The following is a 20,882-nucleotide window of genomic DNA, read 5'->3' on the forward strand; positions in this document are numbered from 1 at the left end:
CCCAAATACTGATTTTATTCTGTTATTTTTTACTTCTTTTATAATAAAGCATTGTGCTCGTTTAATTCAATGGCTCAATGTCAGTTGTTTAATGGCTGATTATAAACCCACGTAGACTTTTATATTTTATTTCCAAATGGCTTAATTTAAGAATGGCATTAATTATATGAAGTATGGCTGGGAAAAGAAGAGCATGGATGCTGTAATTTTGAAGACCAAGCAGAAGAACTTCCTGTTACAAGGTTTGAGGTATCTGTTGAAGCTGGGTTATGCGTGTAGTAGGCGTGTTATGTTTGAAATTACGGAAACATGTTGAGATCACAAAACAAACTCTTTTTCTAACCTGCTGGATTCATATTTTTTGCTTTCAATACAATCCTCTTCTGCTTCAACACACAGCTGAATACCCAAGATTATTCTTAATCCTTGGAAAGTGCAGGTAAAATCTTTTGGTCCTGGGACAGCTTGTTTTATGCATACAGTTGGTTCTGATTTCAACAGTTAATGATTTACATTATCAGAAGGAATAAAAAGTGATCCTGCCCCTTTTCACAGAACACTCCCTGATCAAGCAGAAAATACAAAATAACTTCAGAATGGAAATTAAATATGATCAGGTATTTATTCAACCAAAGAATTTGTTAGAAATTTGTTTCAGGTAAAATAAAATAAAATGATTTTTATGCTTTTTAAAATAAATTGTTAAAAAGTAGGTCTGTGAAGAGAAGAAGGAATGGCCAGAGCAATAAATACTTGGAAGTGTTAGAAGTAGATTCTAAGTAGTTCGGTGAATGACTCATCATGATTTCTTCCCGACAGTGGCAAATTAACATATTTTACACCCAGAGCAAAATTAATGCAGTTGAGCCTGCCAAATTCCAATTCCTTTGCCTTACCACATGTCCAGAATAATTGTTTCAAAAAAGGGTTTCCTGTGGACCTCCATCACAGCTCATGCTGGAGTGTAATTCCTGACGAGAATGGATAGTTATCTTTGAAGTTTGCACCCTGCCACCCTTATTGAAGAGATCCAGCCCAATCCAGGCCTGTGTTAACTATCTTTTTGCCTTATATTGCACACAGTGAGTACTTCACTTGTTCTGTCTGAATTATACCACTACATGGAAAACTAACTTGATTAAATATTTTCTAATAGTAAATTTCCACTTTTTACAAATATGTCATTGGCAAAATGTTAGTTTAAGGAACTGAATTTTCTCTTGAGAACAACCTTATCCCTTCTTTAAATTTTACAAGGTTATTTAATTTTTTTTAAAGATTTTGTTTATTTATTTGTCAAAGAAAGAGAGAGAGCGAGCACACAAGCAAGGGGAGCATTAGGCAGAGGGAGAAGCAGGCTCCCCACTGAGCAAGTAGCCCGACACGGAACTCGATTCCAGGACCCTGGGATCATGACCTAAGCCGAAGGCAGACGCTTAACCGACTCAGCCACCCAGGCATGCCTACATTTTACAAATTTTTTAAAGCTTCGATTTGGATTAATAACTGGTAACATGACTGGTCACACAGGATCTTGCTGAGTCCACTGCAATTGTGAATCAGATGTGACATAAAGGCTCCTTGCTATTAAAGGTGAATCAGTCCAACCCAGAAAGTAACTGTATTTAACTGAAATTTATCATTCTCGTTGTCAAATCATTATTCTTTCCATACCGGTGTTTTAAATACTATCATATATATTTTATGGAATCAAAACTGTATGCTTTCTGAAAGAATTAGGAAAGGTACTTGTGTGTCATTTGATTTTCATGGCACTCTTTGATTTCTTTTCCTTCCTACCAAATACCAGAGAAGCTACAGCCCCAATATAGACAGTACTATATCCCCAAAGGAGAAAATTATTCAAAGGGAGTGAGGAACCAAGGGAAAAATATGAGGCAAGGTAATTATAAAAAAATTCTCAAAATATTTGTCAACAGCAAGAATGTCAGAATTGGAATACAAATAATTCAGCCCCCATCCAGATATTTCAGACACTAGAATACAGTCTCATAAAGGAAGGGATGTTGGTGACGATGCCTGTGACAACACAGCCCTTGGGGATGTACATGTTAATGGAGAGAAATAAAGATTCAGAATGAGAAAAAGTAAAACGGGATCAGAATAGGGGATAAGTGCTTCCCTGCTTTGAAAAGGAGAGGGCGCACATGGATGCTGTCATGGCCACTACACATGGAAAGGAAGGAGAAAATGTCGCCCATGTTCTGAGAACATGCAGCTCTATCCAGGGAGAGAATGTAAGAATGTGAAAAATGAAACAATGCACCATCAAGGCAATAATGCCAAAAGGATCCCTACCTCTTAGCAAAAGTGAACTTCTTTTATCTACCAAAAACCTAAAGTAACGTGTGGTTTCTAGGTTTTATTGTCATAACCTGGCATAAGCACGAGAGCTTTGAAAAGTCTGAAAACATAGAAAGAAAAAGTTTCTTTTCTCTTCTATGCCAGGGGAGACATTCTGCCAACTACCTCTTAACTTAAAAGGGAGAATCCAATCCAATGAGACTAAGTGAGATGACGGGAATGTAACACGCCACTGTCCAGTACAAACAGCCAGAGAACACTTTCCATTTAAAAACGTCTTGCTGAACAAACATAGCTAACTCCCTTGAAGATTATTTTAGCCCTCACTGCCTTTGCACAAAGATTCCCCGTGTTACTTTGAGATCATCCTTTCATTACACTGAGAACAGGCCATCTCTTTTTGAGTGTGATGAAGAACTTAAGCCACTGAGGCAGTCTGAAAGTTTGGCTCTGGACCATGCCTTTGGAAGGACGTTCCAATGTTTACCAATGCTTTTCCTTGGCTACACAGTACCTGCACCTGTGTGTTATGCTAAGAAAATATTTCTGTCCCTGGGAATATTTAAACTGCTTGAATTCAAAACACAGAAGACAACTCTAACTCTGTGTTAAGGACCTAATTATTCTACCTTTGTAGAGAATTCCAATCTAATTTTAGCTTCTTCCTACACACTTTTCCCTACATTTTCTTACTACCCTCTCCCCTACCTCTATTTTGGCTAATCCCTTGCCCAAGATTTCCACTGGATTAGCCAATGGAAAAAGAGGTAAAGGAATCCAAGTATTTCATATAGAAATGTCTTCCCTTTCCCATTATGCAAAATAACCAAACAATAAAAGCAATCCCAATTTTAATCTTTGGAGTTTTGATTCCTAGTAATAATTATGTTCAGCACATTTGTCTGGACTCAAAATGTATCAAGCCAATCCCTGAAAGTCTATTCAGTACAAGAAAATTCACTGAAAGTTAATTTATTGAAGGCTAATGTACTTTTATCTGCTAAACTTTAAAAAATAAATTACAAGAGACCCTATTGGATAAGACAGCTGTGCCATCTTTTCAAGATTTTTGTGAAGTTTTAGTTGACCACTTTTCAATTTGTCTTCATAACAACATCATAAGGAATGCTCAGTTTCCCTCTGCCCCAAGAGAAAAACATATCCATTAAATATATCGGAATGCTTTCATGAAAAATTATTTTCATGAAAAATACATTTACGTATTCAAAAATATAGTTTTTAATAGTTCTTTGAATATATTTTTTTTCCAAGTTCTTATTTAAATTCAAGTTAGTTAACATATATTATGGTATTGGTTTCAGGAGTAGACTTTAGTGATTCATCACTTACATATAACAACCAGTGCTCATCACAAGTGCCCTCCATAATGCCCATCACCCATTTAACCCATCTCCCACTTACCTCTCCTCCAGCAGCCCTCAGTTTGTTCTCCATAGTTAAGAGTCTCCTATGGCTTATCTCTGTTTTTATCTTACTTTATTTTTCCTTCCCTTCCCCTATGTTTTGTTATATCCCACATATGAGTGAAATCATATGTATTGGTCTTTCTCTGACTGACTGCTTTTGCATAGCATAATATACTCTAGCTCCATCCACATCATTGTAAATGGCAGTAAGTCATTCTTTTGGTAGTTGAGTAATATTCTATTAACACACACACACACACACACACACACACACACACCACATCTTCTTTATCCATTCATCAGTTCATGGACGCTTGGACTTGAATATGTTCTAAAATAAATATTTTAAATACAGTCTCATAAATATCTTCTTGTGACCCTCAGATTTCCCCCTCTCTGCTCTGACTCCTTTATTTCATCTTATTATTCCAGTATCCTCCTTCAATACCCATCAATCTCCCCATGCATGCCCCATCCTTATGTCCCCCTCCAATTTGTCCCTAGGTAGGATGACCAGACATCCTGTCCCAGAACATTCCTGGTTTTTCACTGGAGTTAGTAAAATAACGACTGTTAAATATTTTTGTGTCTCCTTTACATCTCAAGTGAATCCTGGTTGAACAATATATAGTTTCTCTCTAAAATCCTCCTGTCATCTCCAGTCTGGAATTTGTTGTGTGATAGCAGTCCTAGCTCCCATCAGGCAATCTCTACCCTTTATCTCACATCCTTCCAGACGAAGCAACAAGTTGTCAAGGAAAAACAAATTAGAATTAGTAAAAACATAGTGAGAAAACAAAATGACAACTGTCAAATAAAACTTTGCAGGAAATCCACTGGTCAGTAAAGCTACTCCATATAGCGAAACTTACTGTAAATTTGTTCAAAACAGTTAAAAGAACAAGTAAATGTGGATGATTAGATTTTTATAAACTGACCTTCCTAAAATTGTCTTTCAGGGACTGAATCTAGAGCTGGATAAGGACAAGTGGAAAAGGAAAAAAGGGCAGTCTGCCTAAGTCCCCAGGATGACTGGGATATGCCCCTCCAGGAAAGTATTATCACAATCCAAGAGTCAGTGCTTTAAAAGCCTCAAATCATGCTTAATTCCCCCTTCTGGTTACCCCCCTTTCTTTATCCCTTTCTTCTCCTACCGATCTTCCTACTTCTTATGTTCCATAGATGAGTGAAACCATATGATAATTGTCTTTCTCTGCTTGACTTATTTCACTTAGCATTATCCCCTCCAGTGCCATCCATGTTGCAGCAAATGTTGAGAAATCGTTCTTTTTGATAGCTGAGTAATAGTCCATTGTATATATGAAGCATGAGAGACTATGGACTCTGAGAAACAAACTGAGGGCTTCAGAGGGAAGGGGCATGGGGGAATGGGATAGGCTGGTGATGGGTAGTAAGGAAGGCACGTATTGCATAGTGTACTGGGTGTTACACGTAACTAATGAATCATGGAAGTTTACATAAAAAACCAGGGATGTACTGTATGGTGACTAACATAATAAAAAAAATATTATAAAAAAAAAGCCTCCAAATCAAATATGCACAAGGGGTATAATGTAAACTCAGGCAATCTAAGATAACTATATTTACCGAATGCTTATTCTGTGACTGAAACTATGCTATGCAGTTATCTCATTTAATATTCAAAGTAGCCCTGCCAATTAGCTATTATTTCTGTGAAGACGGTACTGTGTAAAGAAGTTTTGTCATTTATACAAGGTGGTGCATCTAGTATGTGATGAAGATAAGAAAGGAACACAGCACTGCTGAACTCCATAGCGGATGCCCATACACATTATGTAAAGAAAATCTGGGGAGGTATGATGCAATCTAAGACAGCTATTTACAGTAATATGGATATATGATAAGTAAGTACGATATGCAAGCTTTAGCATTCTTTAATAATGGGAGAAATAGAAGACTTTCAGGGAATCTTCACAGAAGAAGTAAAGTACTTTTGGAACTTTTTTGGAAGGGTGACATTTTTGGTACTTAGAAAATGGGAGAGAGGCATGAAAGAGTAAGCATTTCTTCATTTCCATGATGCTAATTAAAATATATAAAGCTCTTAGCACAATTTCTGGCATATATTAAATGCTAAAATACATTGTAATTTAAATAATGTCTTATTGTTTAATACATTAATAATATCGAACACCAAAATATATTATTTGACATGACTGAGCTGGTAGGATACATAACTGAGGTGGCTGACATTTCCAAAGTCAGTGTGGTTTTTTCAGCATAGTTTTGTCAGCATAGATTTGACAAAGTTACACCTCTTCGTTTCCACAGGAATCAGGCTTAAAGGCTTCAGCTCTTCCAGATGTGAAAAGGTATATATTGATTGAAAGTGTTGTGACAAATATTTTCCCATGTGATTTGCATGTTTTCAAACTCATAAAGTACATGAATGTGTTTGTAGACACATGCTTATGTAAGTGTTAAAGCAACTTTCATATTCAGAATCAAGTTATCCAGGGGCAAGGAGAACAATCTTATCATTGTAGCCTGACCTCTACAGTAAGTTAAAAAGAGAGAGAGAGAGAGAGAGAAGGGGAGAATTAAAACCACCAGAAACATTAAAAACAAACAAAACAAAGCTTGAATTTAGATCATAATATTTGAAGATTTTCAAAACTTATTGGGGAATTAAAGAGTTTTTCACTTTTGTGAAAAACTGGAAAACAGTAAAATATTTTGAAAAAAAGCCTTTTTCACAAAAACATCACACACTGCATATAATTGCTTAAAAGCAGAAATATGATGAAATTTCTACTTACATTTCCTTATTATTATAGACTCTGATTTTACTCATGGAGAGAAACACATTTATCCCCCTTTAGGTAGGAGTAAATATTTTCTGTTAATGACCTAAAAAATACATGTGTTCAATGTTAACAATATTTCTGACTCTTCCATAACATTTTGATTTTCCTGTCCATTAATGCAATAAAATAACCTGTTCTTAAAACTCTAAAATTTCTCTTTAAACACCAAACAGCTCTAAAAATCATTATTTTGAGAATTTCATTTAAATGAATCATAAACATATGGATTAGCTTTCACTGGATAACAATGATAGTAAAAGTTAATGCAATATGTTTTTGGTATAATATAGCTCAGTTTGAATTCATCAAAAATGTCTGAAAAACACTGCTTCTATATTGTTCAATATTATAAAATATGGCTGGGTGTGTCCCAATGTTGAAGAATTTTTTTCTAATTTTTTTTTAAGTCTCAAGAACAATCCCAAAATTTAACTTCTATAAGAATATTTTCATATTCAGGGGCACCTGGGTGGCACAGCGGTTAAGCGCCTGCCTTCGGCTCAGGGCGTGATCCCGGCGTTGTGGGATCGAGCCCCATATCAGGCTCTTCCGCTATGAGCCTGTTTCTTCCTCTCCCACTCCCCCTGCTTGTGTTCCCTCTCTCGCTGGCTGTCTCTATCTCTGTCAAATAAATAAATAAAATCTTAAAAAAAAAAAAAAAGAATATTTTCATATTCAATATTTCTCCTACATCTTTATTATTTTTTTAAATATTTTATTTATTCATTTGACAGAGAGAGAGAGCACAAGCAGGGGGAGTGGCAGAGGGAGAGGGAGAAGCAGACTCTGTTGAGCAGGGAGCCTGATGTGGGGGCTCAATCCCGCGCCCCTGGGATCATGACCTGAGCTGAAAGCAAATGTTCAACTGAGCCACCCAGGGGCCCTGAAATTACTACGTATTTAATGCAGAAAATTTTAATAAGCACAGAAGTCACTTCAGTTTCTTTCATGGACTTTTTATAGTTCTGGGGATGCAGGACTTTTATCTCCTTGGTTAAGTTTATTCCTAGCTGTTTTATTATTTTTGGTGCAATTGTAAATGGGACTGCTTCTTAATTTCACTCTCTGCAACTTCCTTATTAGTGTAAACAAATGCTACAGATCTCTGTATATTGGTTTGTATCCTTTGACTTCACTGAATTCATTTAATTACCCGAAGAGCCAGTATTGTTAAAATATCCATACTACCCAAAGCAATCTATAGACTTAAGGCAATTATTATCAGAAGACCTACAATATTTTTCAGGGAATCAGCACAAATTATCTTAAAATCTGTATGGAACCACAAAAGACCCCAAAGAGCCAAAGCAATCTTAAAAAAAGAAGAACAAAGATAGAGGTATCTCAATCCCGGATTTCAAGATATACTACAAATTTCCAGTCATCAAAAAAGTATGGTATGTATACAAAAATAAACACATAGATTAATGGAACAGAACAGACAGCTCAGAAATAAACCCACAAATACATGGTCAAATAATCTAAGATGTTCAAATAAGGAGGCAAGAATATACAATGGGGAAAAAGACAGTCTCCTCAATAAATGGTGTTAGGAAAACTGGACAGCTACATGCAAAGGAATGAAACTGGACCACTTCCTTACACCATACACAAAAACAAGCTCAAAATGGATGAAAGACCTAAACATGAGACCTGAAACCATTAAAATCCTAGAAGACAACACAGGCAGTAATTTTGTTGACAGGGGCCATAGAACTATTTTTCCACATAGGTCTCCTCAGGTAAGGTAAACAAAAGTAAAATTAAACTCTTGGGACTACACCAAAATAAAAAGGTGTTGGGTAGCATGCACATCAATGAAACACAAAGACAACCCAACAAATGGCAGAAGATACTTGCAAATGGTGTATCCAATAAGGGGTTAATATCCAAAATATAGAAAGATTCATACAACTCAACACCAAAAAAACAAATAACCTGATTTTTAAAAATGGACGAGGGGACCTGAATAGACATTTCCCCCAAAGACGACAGCCAGATGGCCAAGAGACACATGAAAAGACGTTCATTGTCACTAGTCATCAGAAAAATGCTAATCAAAACCACAATGAGGTATCACCTCATACCTGTCAGAATGGCTAAAATAAAAGACATAGGAAACAAGTATTGATGTGGAGAAAAAGGAACGCTTGTGCATAGTTGGTGGAAATGCAAACTGGTGCAACCACTGTGGAAAACAGTAGAGGTTTGTCAAAAATAAAAATAAAAATAAAAATAAAAATGCAATCATCATCAGATCCAGTAATTCCACCACTGGTATTTGTCCAAAGAAAACAAAAACACAGATTCAAAAATATATGTGCACCCTATGTTTATTGCAGCATTATTTACAACAGCCAAAATATGGAAGCAACCCAAATGTCTATCCATAGACGAATGGATAAAGATGTGTATATATACACAATGCAATATTACTCAGCCATAAAAAAGAATGACATCTTGCCACATGCAACAACATGGATGGATCAGAGGCTATAATGCTAAATGAAATAAGTCAAAGAAAGACTAATACCATATGATTTCACTCATATGTGGAATTTGAGAAACAAATGAAGAAAAAAAAAAGACAGACAAAAAAAAATACACTTAAAAACAGAAAACCAACTGATGGTTGCCAGAGGGGAAGTGGGTGGGGAAGGATGGGTGAAATAGGTAAAGGACATTAAGAGTACACTTACTGTGATAAACAGTGACTAGTGATGAATCGTTATTAAAAAATGAAAGTACAGAAGAGTTCAAGGGAAGAAACACATGACAACAGCAATACTCACCACCTAGGTAGAGATAAACATTGTTAACATGTAATTATGCAAACATTTTGGTATTTACACCAAATACATGTGTCTTCCAAATAGATATGAATATTCCAGATAAATAAATATAAATAGTATGAAGTCTCATATGATGCCTCAACTTATAGGAGTACTGCTTTAAGTCCTTAGGGAAAAAGAAACAAAGGTATCTGAAATATTCAGAAATAAAGGAATGGCAGATGAAGCAAGGGAGTAAAAAAAGGGGGGGAAGAGTGAAGGGGAGAGGGTAAAATAATAGTTTTCCAAGTTGAAGTGATTCACCTGCCATCCCCTCCAAGAGGATTTTACCCGGGTAAGCCGAAGGAGAAGCAAACCCATAGTCCTAGATTCTCATCCCCACTCCAGGAAGCTGTTGTTTATTTGTTGTTTAATGACTTGCCTGGAACAACTCTGTGGAGTCTGTTTCCCCAGTGGTGTGCCACAATGAAGACTCCTCAGGTTTTTTTATATGATTATTTTTATTCTTTAAGTCTGGCATCAATTACCAAAAAGTTAGGTTAGGATTTACTTTTGTGAGGGAGATGAAAGCTACTGACTCATGGGGTGCAGGAGCTTTTGGGAAGTGGTAATATTCTATATTTTGACCAAAGGGGTGGCTATGAGTGTTAGCCTTGTGATCAATCATTGAGTTATACAACTTTGTTTTGTGTAACTTTCTGCATGCTTATTTATTTTACAACAAAAGGTTATATTCATCATCTTGCTTGTAGTGATAGTTTCATGGAGATGTGTGTATACACACACACACACCTGGCTTTGGTGTTATACACCAATGTATAACTTAGCAAGTTATGCACTTGATATATATGCAGTTTAATGTGTATCAATTATAAATAATTCAATGTGGCTTTAAAAGCTGTAAATAAGTAAGAGCTTAAGATGTATTATTTCTTTAAAAGGAATCAGCACTATATGTTGGGTGATAATCATAAGATTATTCAATCTCAAGAAATAAACTGCCAGTCCTCAAAATAGACTTATTTCTCTATCTAGTATCTACTTTACTTGGTAGTAAGTATGAAAACTTGAACTGCACCTGGGAAGGCAGGGGTATGCAATATTTTTTTAAAGACTTGATTAACACCTGCTTAAATATTTTTCCCAATCTTTAATTAAAGAGTTAAGGTAGGACTTCATTTCTAGATACACAATCAGACTGAGTCTGAGTAAGACTCTACAGCTGTTAAGTTCCCTTTCCAAAGAGAGTTAAACACCAAAAGATTCTTCACTTTCCAAACACAGTACTCTTAACTTTCTAAAAGAAGCAAAAGCCTTAGATTAAAAAAATACATACAAGTAGAGAAAACAATTCCAACCATTTTTTTTTTAATTCTGAAAATTACAAATATACATTTCTCCCTCATTCTAGGAGGACTGTCTAAAGATTAAAAAAAAAAATTAGCTCAATAAAAAGTTGAGCAGATTTCTCCAAACACACCAACTATTAGTACTACTTTCAACATCTAAAAATAGTAACATTAAGAAATTAAGTTGCAGAATTTTAGTCCAGCCATCAGTAAGGTAAGAACTTTACTATAATTCCTCAATTACTTTTAGCATCACCCAAGTTCTACAAAGCAAAGTAAAAAGGTATATAGAAGCCATTTAGACTCTAAGTATATAACAATTCAGTCGATACTTATAAAATAGTTAAGCCATACTGTTTTCATAAGCATAGTATCAAATTTCTTGTCCCATTTTCTGATTTGCAGAATTTTACAGCTCTTTCAAGTCCTTGACCAGCTAATTTTCTTTTAAATAGCACACTGTACTTGGGATAGAGAGAGAGTGTGAAAGGGAAGGGGGGATGGGGGAGAAAAGACAAAGGAGGGAAGCAGGGAGAGAGGGAAAGCAAGAGGAAGAGCACCTGTGTGATACTGCTATCATAGCATCGCAGCAGGCTTAAGGGTAAAAGCCATAGTTTGGTTAAAGGAACAACTTTTTGCTGGTAATTTCCAAAGCATAGTAGTGTGATCAAGAGACACTATCTCCCTGTATATATGTAGATTGTCACTTAGGAAGGAAGAGTCAGATTCGTTGTGAGAATGCTTTCATTAATAAGGTGGCCAAGCACTCAGTTCTGACTGTGTGTCTGATTCGTGGCTCTCTTAAACTTGCTATGTGATCTCAAGCAGGTCACTTAATCACTCTGAGCATTCGTTTTCTCGTGTGTAAAATAAGGATACTAATCAGGCATACTTCGTAGGATGGTTGGGAGGATTAAATATGTTCATATATTGAAAAGGTTCAGATCATTGTTTGGCATATTTCTATGTAAATGTTTAGTATTATTCTTTTTACACTTATTACCTATGTGATGATTTTTGTTGCTTAATAAAACAAGAATTTGGTACAAAAAGCCATTTTTATGTATCTTGTGTACTCCTTAATCTTGCAAAATCATCTATCCTACCCACAACAGTTAAGTTCCTATATAGTTCCAAGAAGCTTTATCACAACATATAATTTTTAAGGAGTTATTCTAAGAAATTGTGATTTAATCCATTATAGTACCCAAAATGCATTCATGAATCCAGATCCAATATCCATTGAAATAATAGTATCAGCCCTTGAACTCCTCCAGAGGAAAAGGTCTTCTAATGTTTAGAGTTAAAAACAAATGAATCACAGAAGAGTTCAGAAACTTACCTAATTTTAGATCAAAAGGTCTTTAAGATTTTCTAAAATAAATTCCATCCTAAAAGTTATTAATATAAATATCCTCCATTAAAATATTATTTTTTAGTGAATCCCCAGTGACACAATAATGAATTTCAGTTAACTAACAGTACATTATATATTATCAATATAATAACCATCTAGCCACATTTTGAGTTACGAATATTATGCTTCAGGGAAGAGTGCAGAATGACAATAAAAGTCTAGAGCAGTCATGGAATAGGTGGAACTATCTGGTTATTGTCCCTTTATGTTAGCTTCAGTATTACCCTTGAGAAATCTGTGAAAACAAAGCTTAAGGTGAATATTTTGGGGAATAAAATATTAATAAAGAGTATAATATTAAGCAAAATAAAAATGGCTGACGACAGGGAAGTATTAATCATACCACAATGTGTCAGATGACTTCAGTGAAGAATGTATACAACTTTAGTGGATACCGTCAGTCTCTTACCAGATCCACTTAGTGGCAGATATATCCATCCCCAGCTGCTATGAGTGTTGGCTATTAACGGTTTGTGAATGCCCTGTTCTCTGGACAAGTGACCCCACCATTTGAGAGCTGCATCACCAAGAAGGTGCCCTCTCACCTGGCAGAGCTAAAATCAGGTACAGCTTCAATCCTTTTCTTAGGCTTTGCCTCTAGAGAATCTAAGGGACCAATCATTTTCATTTCCTCCTCAAAATCAATCAAAAAGAAATAAATCTGGGATTTAAGTTAGAAGAAACGTCATTTAAATATAATTGTTAGTCCCTACGAGAGTAACGCATCATTTTTTCCCTATCATTATTTCAACAGGAATAAAACAGTCTTTTTGTAGTGTTGGAACACTTGTATAAATGGAAGTCTGTGTTTTATGTGCGTGTGTGTGTGTGAAACTATCTGTGTGTTTATGTGTTTATACAGTACAATTTCTGAATCACAACTGTCATACTCTCACACACACATACACATGGCATTTTGCTATGTGGTCAGCTGACTGAAATCAACACATTTGAAAGTAAAAATTCAGGAGAAAATGGACTCGAAGTTTATCAGCATTATCTCAAACTTCCTTTCAAAGAGTTAATTTTCTATGATTGCTATTGTTGATGGATCTAAGAATTTTGGAAGCTGGATAGAAAAAATTATGTCTTTGTCACTCAATAAATACACCTGAATGAATATAGGTCCAGGACTTACAACATATTCACAAGTAATTTATATGTCTCAAGTCAATTATCTATAGGGCTAAACTTAAAATTGCAGTTCTTTTCAGAATTTAAAATAAATTTTTTTTTAAAGATTTTATTTATTTAACACAGATAGAGACAGCCAGCGAGAGAGGGAACACAAGCAGGGGGAGTGGGAGAGGAAGAAGCAGGCTCATAGCGGAGGAGCCTGATGTGGGGCTCGATCCCATAATGCTGGGATCACGCCCTGAGCCGAAGGCAGACGCTTAACCGCTGTGCCACCCAGGCGCCCCTAAAATAAATTTTAAGAATTAAATAGACCTCTCCTCTTTTACTACATTATCTGCTGAACTGTTAGAGATAGTCTTAATCTGCATAGTTACAATTCTCAAGGAGTTTGATATTGTTGACATTTTCAAAGATCTATGATCATTTAGTAAATTATGCATTGATCCCTGTATAGATCAACTCTCCCTCAGGTTAATAAGAGAAGGATGACAGAATAGATATTAAGGGAAGCAAATGCTGATCACGTTTCTTTGACTTGCTTGTCTACTGACTCATGGAAGGATAAGAAAATGCTATGCTTTCTCAAATACAACCTCTCTTACCTGTGCTTATCTCACCCCCCACAGGATTTTAGTGAGTGTGGCATATGGTCCTATTGTTATACACTCTGCCAGTTGGATCACTGATAGAATTCCTTTAGGCAGTCAGGGCCTGTAGGACGTGAGAACAGAAATAAACAGAATGCGTAAGGCCACTTCCTGTTGGCCTAACCAGCACTCGCTTCAGGTCTCTTTTCTCTGAACTCTATATAAATAGAGCTATTAACTGCTGCATGTAATATGAAAGGAAGAAGGGATTACTGGATTTTCAAAGTGTTCTGATTTCAATTATTTTTGGTCCAACCTGCAATTTAACAATATCTAGTACTTTTCAAACTGAGGATGCACTGTTTAGAAAAGGTCTTTTTTTTTTTTTTTTTTTAAGATCTTACTTATTTGAGAGAAAGAGAGAGAATGCACAAGGTGGGGGGGAAGGGCAGAGGGTGAAGCAGACCCTGGATCCCAGGGATCATGACCTGAGCTGAATGCAGATGCTTAACCGACTGAGCCACCCAGGCACCCCAAAGAAAGGTCTGTTTAAATTGAAATAGGAAAATACTCCGATTCTAACACGGGATGCTTAGAAACACAAGGCTAACCCCATGGAAGCTAGTACACAGATGGGGAAAAAGAGATGGGGGAGAACAGTGGAGGGAAGAGAAGGAGAGTTAAGGGGAGACCAAGAGAATAGAAAAAAAACTTAAACTTTGCCTAAAATTGTTCAGGCACAAATGAATTTCACAGTTACTCAACTTACTATTACCAGTATTTGTGTTAAAAACTAACAAGAGAAGTCTGGACTTCTACAACACCCATCAGATGAGTTAAAAGCAAAGGGAGGTTTAGAGGGTTTTAAGTACAGAAATACCAAAGTTCAAAAATTCAAGACAAGAAAAACAAATCTAACTCAGAAATGATATCATACTTGGCAAAAAGGACGAGGAAATAAATATGACAAGTTCATTTGTTTCAAAGAAAATTCTCCCTCTAATACCCTCATTTTGGTTAGAGTTAAAAAGTCATTTAAATGCATGACCTTAGAATGTCTATTTAAAAGGGTTTAACACGCCATGATGCAGCTTCTCCAAATTCTCCAAGGTATTAAAAAATACCTATGAATATATATTTTAAGACAAGTTTTTTTTTTTAAAAGATTGCAATCAACAACATGAAGCTCTGTAGTAAATTCATTAGCAGATTCTTGAAGAAATTTCCATTAAAACCAGGATGGATGGAGAAAGTTTACAAACAAATTTAATGAGCTATATATGCTTAGCTGCTGAAAACAGAGGAAAGCTGTTCAACTGAAATAAGATTAGAAAACCTTTCTCTCCCCTAACCTGACACATTTTAACTCTTAACTCTGAAGTCCAAGAGAATTATAACCTGAAAATTAGGCATCCATTTCTCTACTAAAAGATGTTTCTCCTAAGAAACTTAAAATATCCCTCTGTACGCACCTTTCATATATTTCCATTTAGTGGCTTGATTCTGATAGCACAATTGGGCATAAAGAAGAACGTAGGCTTTGAAAGTGGATTTGGAAACTTGGAGAAGCATAAACCTGTCGAGAGCCGCAACAGAAATTCTGTGGAAATCTTTGTCTATCATATATTGAGTGGACCAGCAATGTCCAAGAACCAACCAAGTAAAAGACTCTCAATTCAGTCCAACGTACCCCTACCCCAAAAGAGCTTGCTGGCCACCTGGATGGCACCTGTTATACTCAGTTCTTACAACTGCAGAGCTGAGGAAGGCACTCAATGAGTACCTGAGTGGCTGGTAAGTGAACTCAAGAACAAAATACCTGAAAATATTATACAAGAAAATATCCATTTTAAACTAGAATGATGAATGAATAAAAAGAAATAACGTATTTAAAAGGACTATTATAAAATCTGAATAAAAGGAACATCATCCTAGCAACCATATCGTAAAACACACTTCTTACGAAACTCGGTAATTTTTTTAAAACCTTGGCAACCACAATAAAATATAAGAGGATACCACTACAAGTGGGAAACCACACAGTGAAATTTAGAAAAACAAAGATTCTTCAGGGGGAAAAAAACAAACAAACATCAAAACAGTGAACTAGAGTTCATTTTTGTATTAGTTTTACTTTGTACATTGTATGGAACACTGACAGACTGAAAAAAGTGAATCATAGAATAGCATTTCTTTAAAAATCCTTTTATAGGCTATTTATAGAAAAGCAGATATTGCTTGTGGAGGTTTTGACTTGCATTTTCCTAATGATGAGTGATACTGAGCATCTTTTCATGTGTCTTTTGGCCACCTGAATGTCTTCTTTGGAGAAATGTCTGTTCATGTCTTCTGCCCATTTTTTTTAAAGATTTTATTTATTTATTTGACAGGGAGAGAGACAGCCAGCGAGAGAGGGAACACAAGCAGGGGGAGTGGGAGAGGAAGAAGCAGGCTCATGGCGGAGGAGCCTGATGTGGGGCTCGATCCCATAACGCCGGGATCACGCCCTGAGCCGAAGGCAGACGCTTAACGACTGCGCCACCCAGGCGCCCCTTTCTGCCCATTTCTGAATTGGATTATTTGATTTTTTAGTACTGAGTTGTGTAAGTATTTTTTATATTTTGGATATTAACCCCTTATCAGATACACCATTTGCAAGTATCTTCTCCCATTTAGTGGGTTGTCTTTTTGTTTTATTGATGGTTCCCTTTGCTATCCAACACCTTTATTTTGGTGTAGTCCCAACAGTTTAATTTTGTTTACCTTGCCTGAGGAGACATGTCTAGAAAAATGTTTCCACGGCCAATGTTAACAAAATTACTGCCTATGTTGTCTTCTAGGATTTTTATGGTGTCAGGTCTCAGGTTTAGGTCTTTCATCCATTTTGAGCTTGTTTTTGTGTATGGTGTAAAAAAGTGGTCCAGTTTCATTCTTTGGCATGTAGCTGTCCAGTTTTTCCAACACCATTTGTTGAAGAGACTATATCTTTCCCCAACACATATTCTTGCCTTCTTTGTCATAGATTAACTGACCATGTAGGTGTGGGTTTATTTCTGGGCTCTCCAATCTGTTTCATTGATCTCTGTGTCTATTTTTGTGCCAGTAACCACACTGCTTTGATTTGCAGCTTTGTAGTATATCTTGAAATCTGGGGTTATGATACCTCTAGTTTTGTTCTTCTTTTGTAAGACTGCTTTGGCTATTCAGGGTCTTTTGTGGTTCCACATAAACTTTAGGATTGTTTTTTCTAGTTATGTGAAAAATGTTGTAGGTCTTTTGATAGATATTGCATTAAATCTGCAGAAAGCTAGGGACATAACCCCCCCCCAAAAAAAACCCACCCAAATAATCTAATTAAAAATGGGCAGAAGACAGTCAACATCACTAATCATCAAGAAAATGCAAATCAAAATCACAATGAGCTATCATCTCACACCTGTCAGAATGGCTAAAATCAAAAACACAAGAAACAACACGTGTTGGTAAGGACATAGAGAAAAAAGAACCCTCATGCCCTGTTGGTGGGAATGCAAATTGGTCCTATCACTGTGGAAAACAAAATGGAGGCTCCTGAAAAATTAAAAACAGAATTACTATATGTTCCAAGAATTCCACTACTGAGTATTTACCCAAAGAATATCAATACACTAATTTGAAAAGATATATGCACCCCTATGTTTACTGCAGCAGTATTTACAATAGTTAAGATATGGAAACAACCCAAGTGTCCATTGATAAATGAATGGATAAAGATGTGGTAGATATATATTTATTACATATAATGGAATATTACTCAGCCATAAAAACAAAAGACATTTTACCATTTGCAACAACATGGATGAATCTAGAGAGTTTAATGCTAAGCGAAATAAGTCAGAGAAAGACAAATACCATATGATTTCACTCGTAAGTGGAATATAAGAAACAAAGCAAGTGAGCAAATGAAAATAGAGACACCAAGAAATAGATTCTTACTGTAGGTAAGAAACTGGTGGTTACCAGAGGGGAGATAGGTGAGGGGATGGGTAAAGTGAAGGGGATTAAGGGTACACTGATCATGATGAGCACTGAGCAGTGCAGAGACTTACTGAATCACTATTGTACACCTGAAACTGACATAACACTATGTGAACTATACTGGAATTAAAAAAAAAAAATTAAAGTAGCTATGGCTGAAATCAAATCAATAATGCAGAGGAAAAAGGCAAAGCTCTCCCAAAAGCAGAGGGAAAGGACAAAAAAGACGAAATCAAACAGAAATGAAGGTAGAGATAGTACCAAAAAGCATGGGGACCCTAAGAAAACAGGACTGGAAGAGAAACAACCAAGATATATTAAGTAGCAAAACAGAAACTTTTCAGAGGTGGGGTGGGGGGAAGCCTGGGCAACTGCTGGCAACTTCTGTAACAATTATTTTTCTTTTAACTCAAGTAATACATATATAGTGGAAAAATTTTGGAAAGTGAGAGAGAACAAGAGGGACAGAGATAGCGTGTGTGAGAGAAAAAGATACAGTGAGGAAGGGACAGGACAAAAAAGAAGAAAAAGAGGGAGAGAGAAAGCACGGGGTGATTATATATAATCATAGCACCTTCATGAGAGAATCATGTTAAAATTTATGGCTCACTTACTGGAAATGGATTTGTGAGTGAATTCTGCTTCTTAGAACTCTGAAGTAATTCTCTTTATCTTCATTACCTGTTCCCCCAATACTTTTATCAGCAGTATTACTAAAAATAATTAAATGACTACCTAGTTTGGTTGACTTATTTAACCAAGTTCCTATCAAGATAGTTACTTTGCAGTTTTCAACCACTGTATCATGATGCAATGATTTAAAGCAAAATAGTGCTCCCATTCTTCTGTCACAAAAAGTATGTAAAACCTGCTATTTTATCCACACGACTTCATTAAACATCATCCTGTGGAGTTTTTACATATATTAATATTAACCTCATCTCAGGGCACCTGGATGGCTCAGTCGGTTAAGCATCTGCCTTTGCTCAGGTCATCATCCCAGGGTCCTGGGACTGCCCACATTAGGCTCCCTGCTGAGCTGGGAGCCTGTTTCTCCCTCTCCCTCTGCCTATCACTCCCTTTACTTGTTCTCTCTTTCTGTGTGTCAAATAAATAAATAAAATCTTTATGAAATACATTAACCTCATTTCTTTTGGTTGAGAAAAAGTGAGAACCACTGGCATCCATGGTAAAAAAATCCTTGTCTCATTATAAATAATTCTGTTATTGCCTTAGAGTAAGTTCCAAGGATAAGAATTACTGGGACAGGTTGAAAAATTTTAGTATACTGGTTGGACATTTCTATTTCCTTTTGAGAGGTATGAATTATTTATTCATATTCTTTGTTCATTTTTTATGAAGTGTTAGGTTTATGAGAAGATGAGAGGAAGCTTGTCTTTTTCAAAGTTGTAATCATTCATCTATGTTTCACAAATTTCTGAGTTTATTGAATACCTTTGTTTTCTAATTAATTTAATTAAGTTTTAAATCTTTAATATTGGACCATGAATCATTTTTCATTGTGACTTCCCTCTTTGGTTTAATTCCTATATATATATAAGGCATTCCTTGCTTAGAAGATCAGATAAATATAACAGTATTTATTGCTATTCGAAGATTTTAATTTTTATATTTAATGTCTCCATCTGGAATTTATTTTGACATATTTTGGAAAGTATGCATCTCTTTTGATTCTATTATTATTCAAATAAACATCCCATCACCTTTAATTGAACTCTATCCTTCCTGATTTCAAAGGTCATAGTTATAAATCTCCAAATATATATACATATATGAATGATTAGGTTCTTCATGGCTCCAGCAGAAGGAGAGAAATAATTACTGTGAAATAAGCCAAGAATGTGTTCCATAACAATGGCCTACTCTCCAAGGAAAAGATTTGCTTTCTTTTCTTGAAAAATATATTGGATATTATATTCTCTGTCTTCCACACCTTCCTTAGTTTTTTTTTTTTTTTTTTAAGATTTCATTTATTTATTAGAGAGAGAGAGAGAGAGAGCAGAGAGCACAAGCAGGGGGGAGGGGCAGAGAGAGAGGCAAACTCTCTACTGAGCGGGGACCCCGATGCGATACAGGACTCTATCCCAGGACCCTAGGATCATGACCTGAGCCAAATCATGACCTGAGCCAAAGGCAGACGCTTAACTGACTAAGCCACCCAGGAGCCCCTCCTTAGTTCTTTTTTAATCTCTGTAATGTCATTCCTTTCCTCTTCATATTATTTGAGAGTTTCTAAATGTTCCTTATATTTTGGTGTAATTTTCTGCAATATCCTCAAGTATTATATTGTTCTATCACATAGGACATAGGAGTAATGTTTCTACTGTAGACCTGTTGAATCACTACATTTGTCAGACTAAAAAACATGCCACACAAGTCTAGAATTTACCAGTATTAAAATACTGCTGTCAGTGATAATGGAGTACAATATATTTTATTACATACTTCTCAGGAGTGAATTTTGAATTGGCTCTCAATGACATCTCTGGTATAGTCCTGTTTCCCATATATCTGCTTGACAAAATAAACAAAAACAAAAACAAAAAAACACCTTCAAATTTTCTTTTAATGCCCTAAATTTCTCATGGTATTATGCATTCTTCCCCATTCCCATCATTTTAAAACTTTAGTCATTATTTTAATGGATACCTGCATGGGAAAAGGGGTGGAAAAGGAAGCAGGCAGGATTAAGAAATAATCCACACATTGGTTAAAAACATTAAAAAAAAAAAAACCCTAACTATCAGCTGACTTCAAACTTCTCAGTAACAATGCAAGCAAGAAAGGACAGGAGCACTATAGTGGAGTATAACAGCAAAGACTCAAGTCTAGGCTCCACCAATTTTTAGATTTATGACCCCAGGCAAGTTACGTATTTTTCCTAGTGGCATCATCTCTGAACAAGGACAATAATACCAACCTTATAGGGTGATAGCAAAGCTTAAATGATACTGAGTACAT

The 20,882-nt window shown here is 35.9% G+C and overlaps 1 long non-coding RNA gene across 1 annotated transcript in view; it reads right to left on the bottom strand.

Moving 5' to 3' along the window:
- Window positions 1–20,882, bottom strand: part of LOC113255117 (uncharacterized) — a 913,389-nt gene that overhangs the window by 400,703 nt on the left and 491,804 nt on the right. The gene's annotated exons all lie outside the window — the stretch shown is intronic.

This window comes from Ursus arctos, unplaced genomic scaffold (genome assembly GCF_023065955.2).
Source record: "Ursus arctos isolate Adak ecotype North America unplaced genomic scaffold, UrsArc2.0 scaffold_5, whole genome shotgun sequence".
NCBI classification, from domain to species: domain Eukaryota; kingdom Metazoa; phylum Chordata; class Mammalia; order Carnivora; family Ursidae; genus Ursus; species Ursus arctos.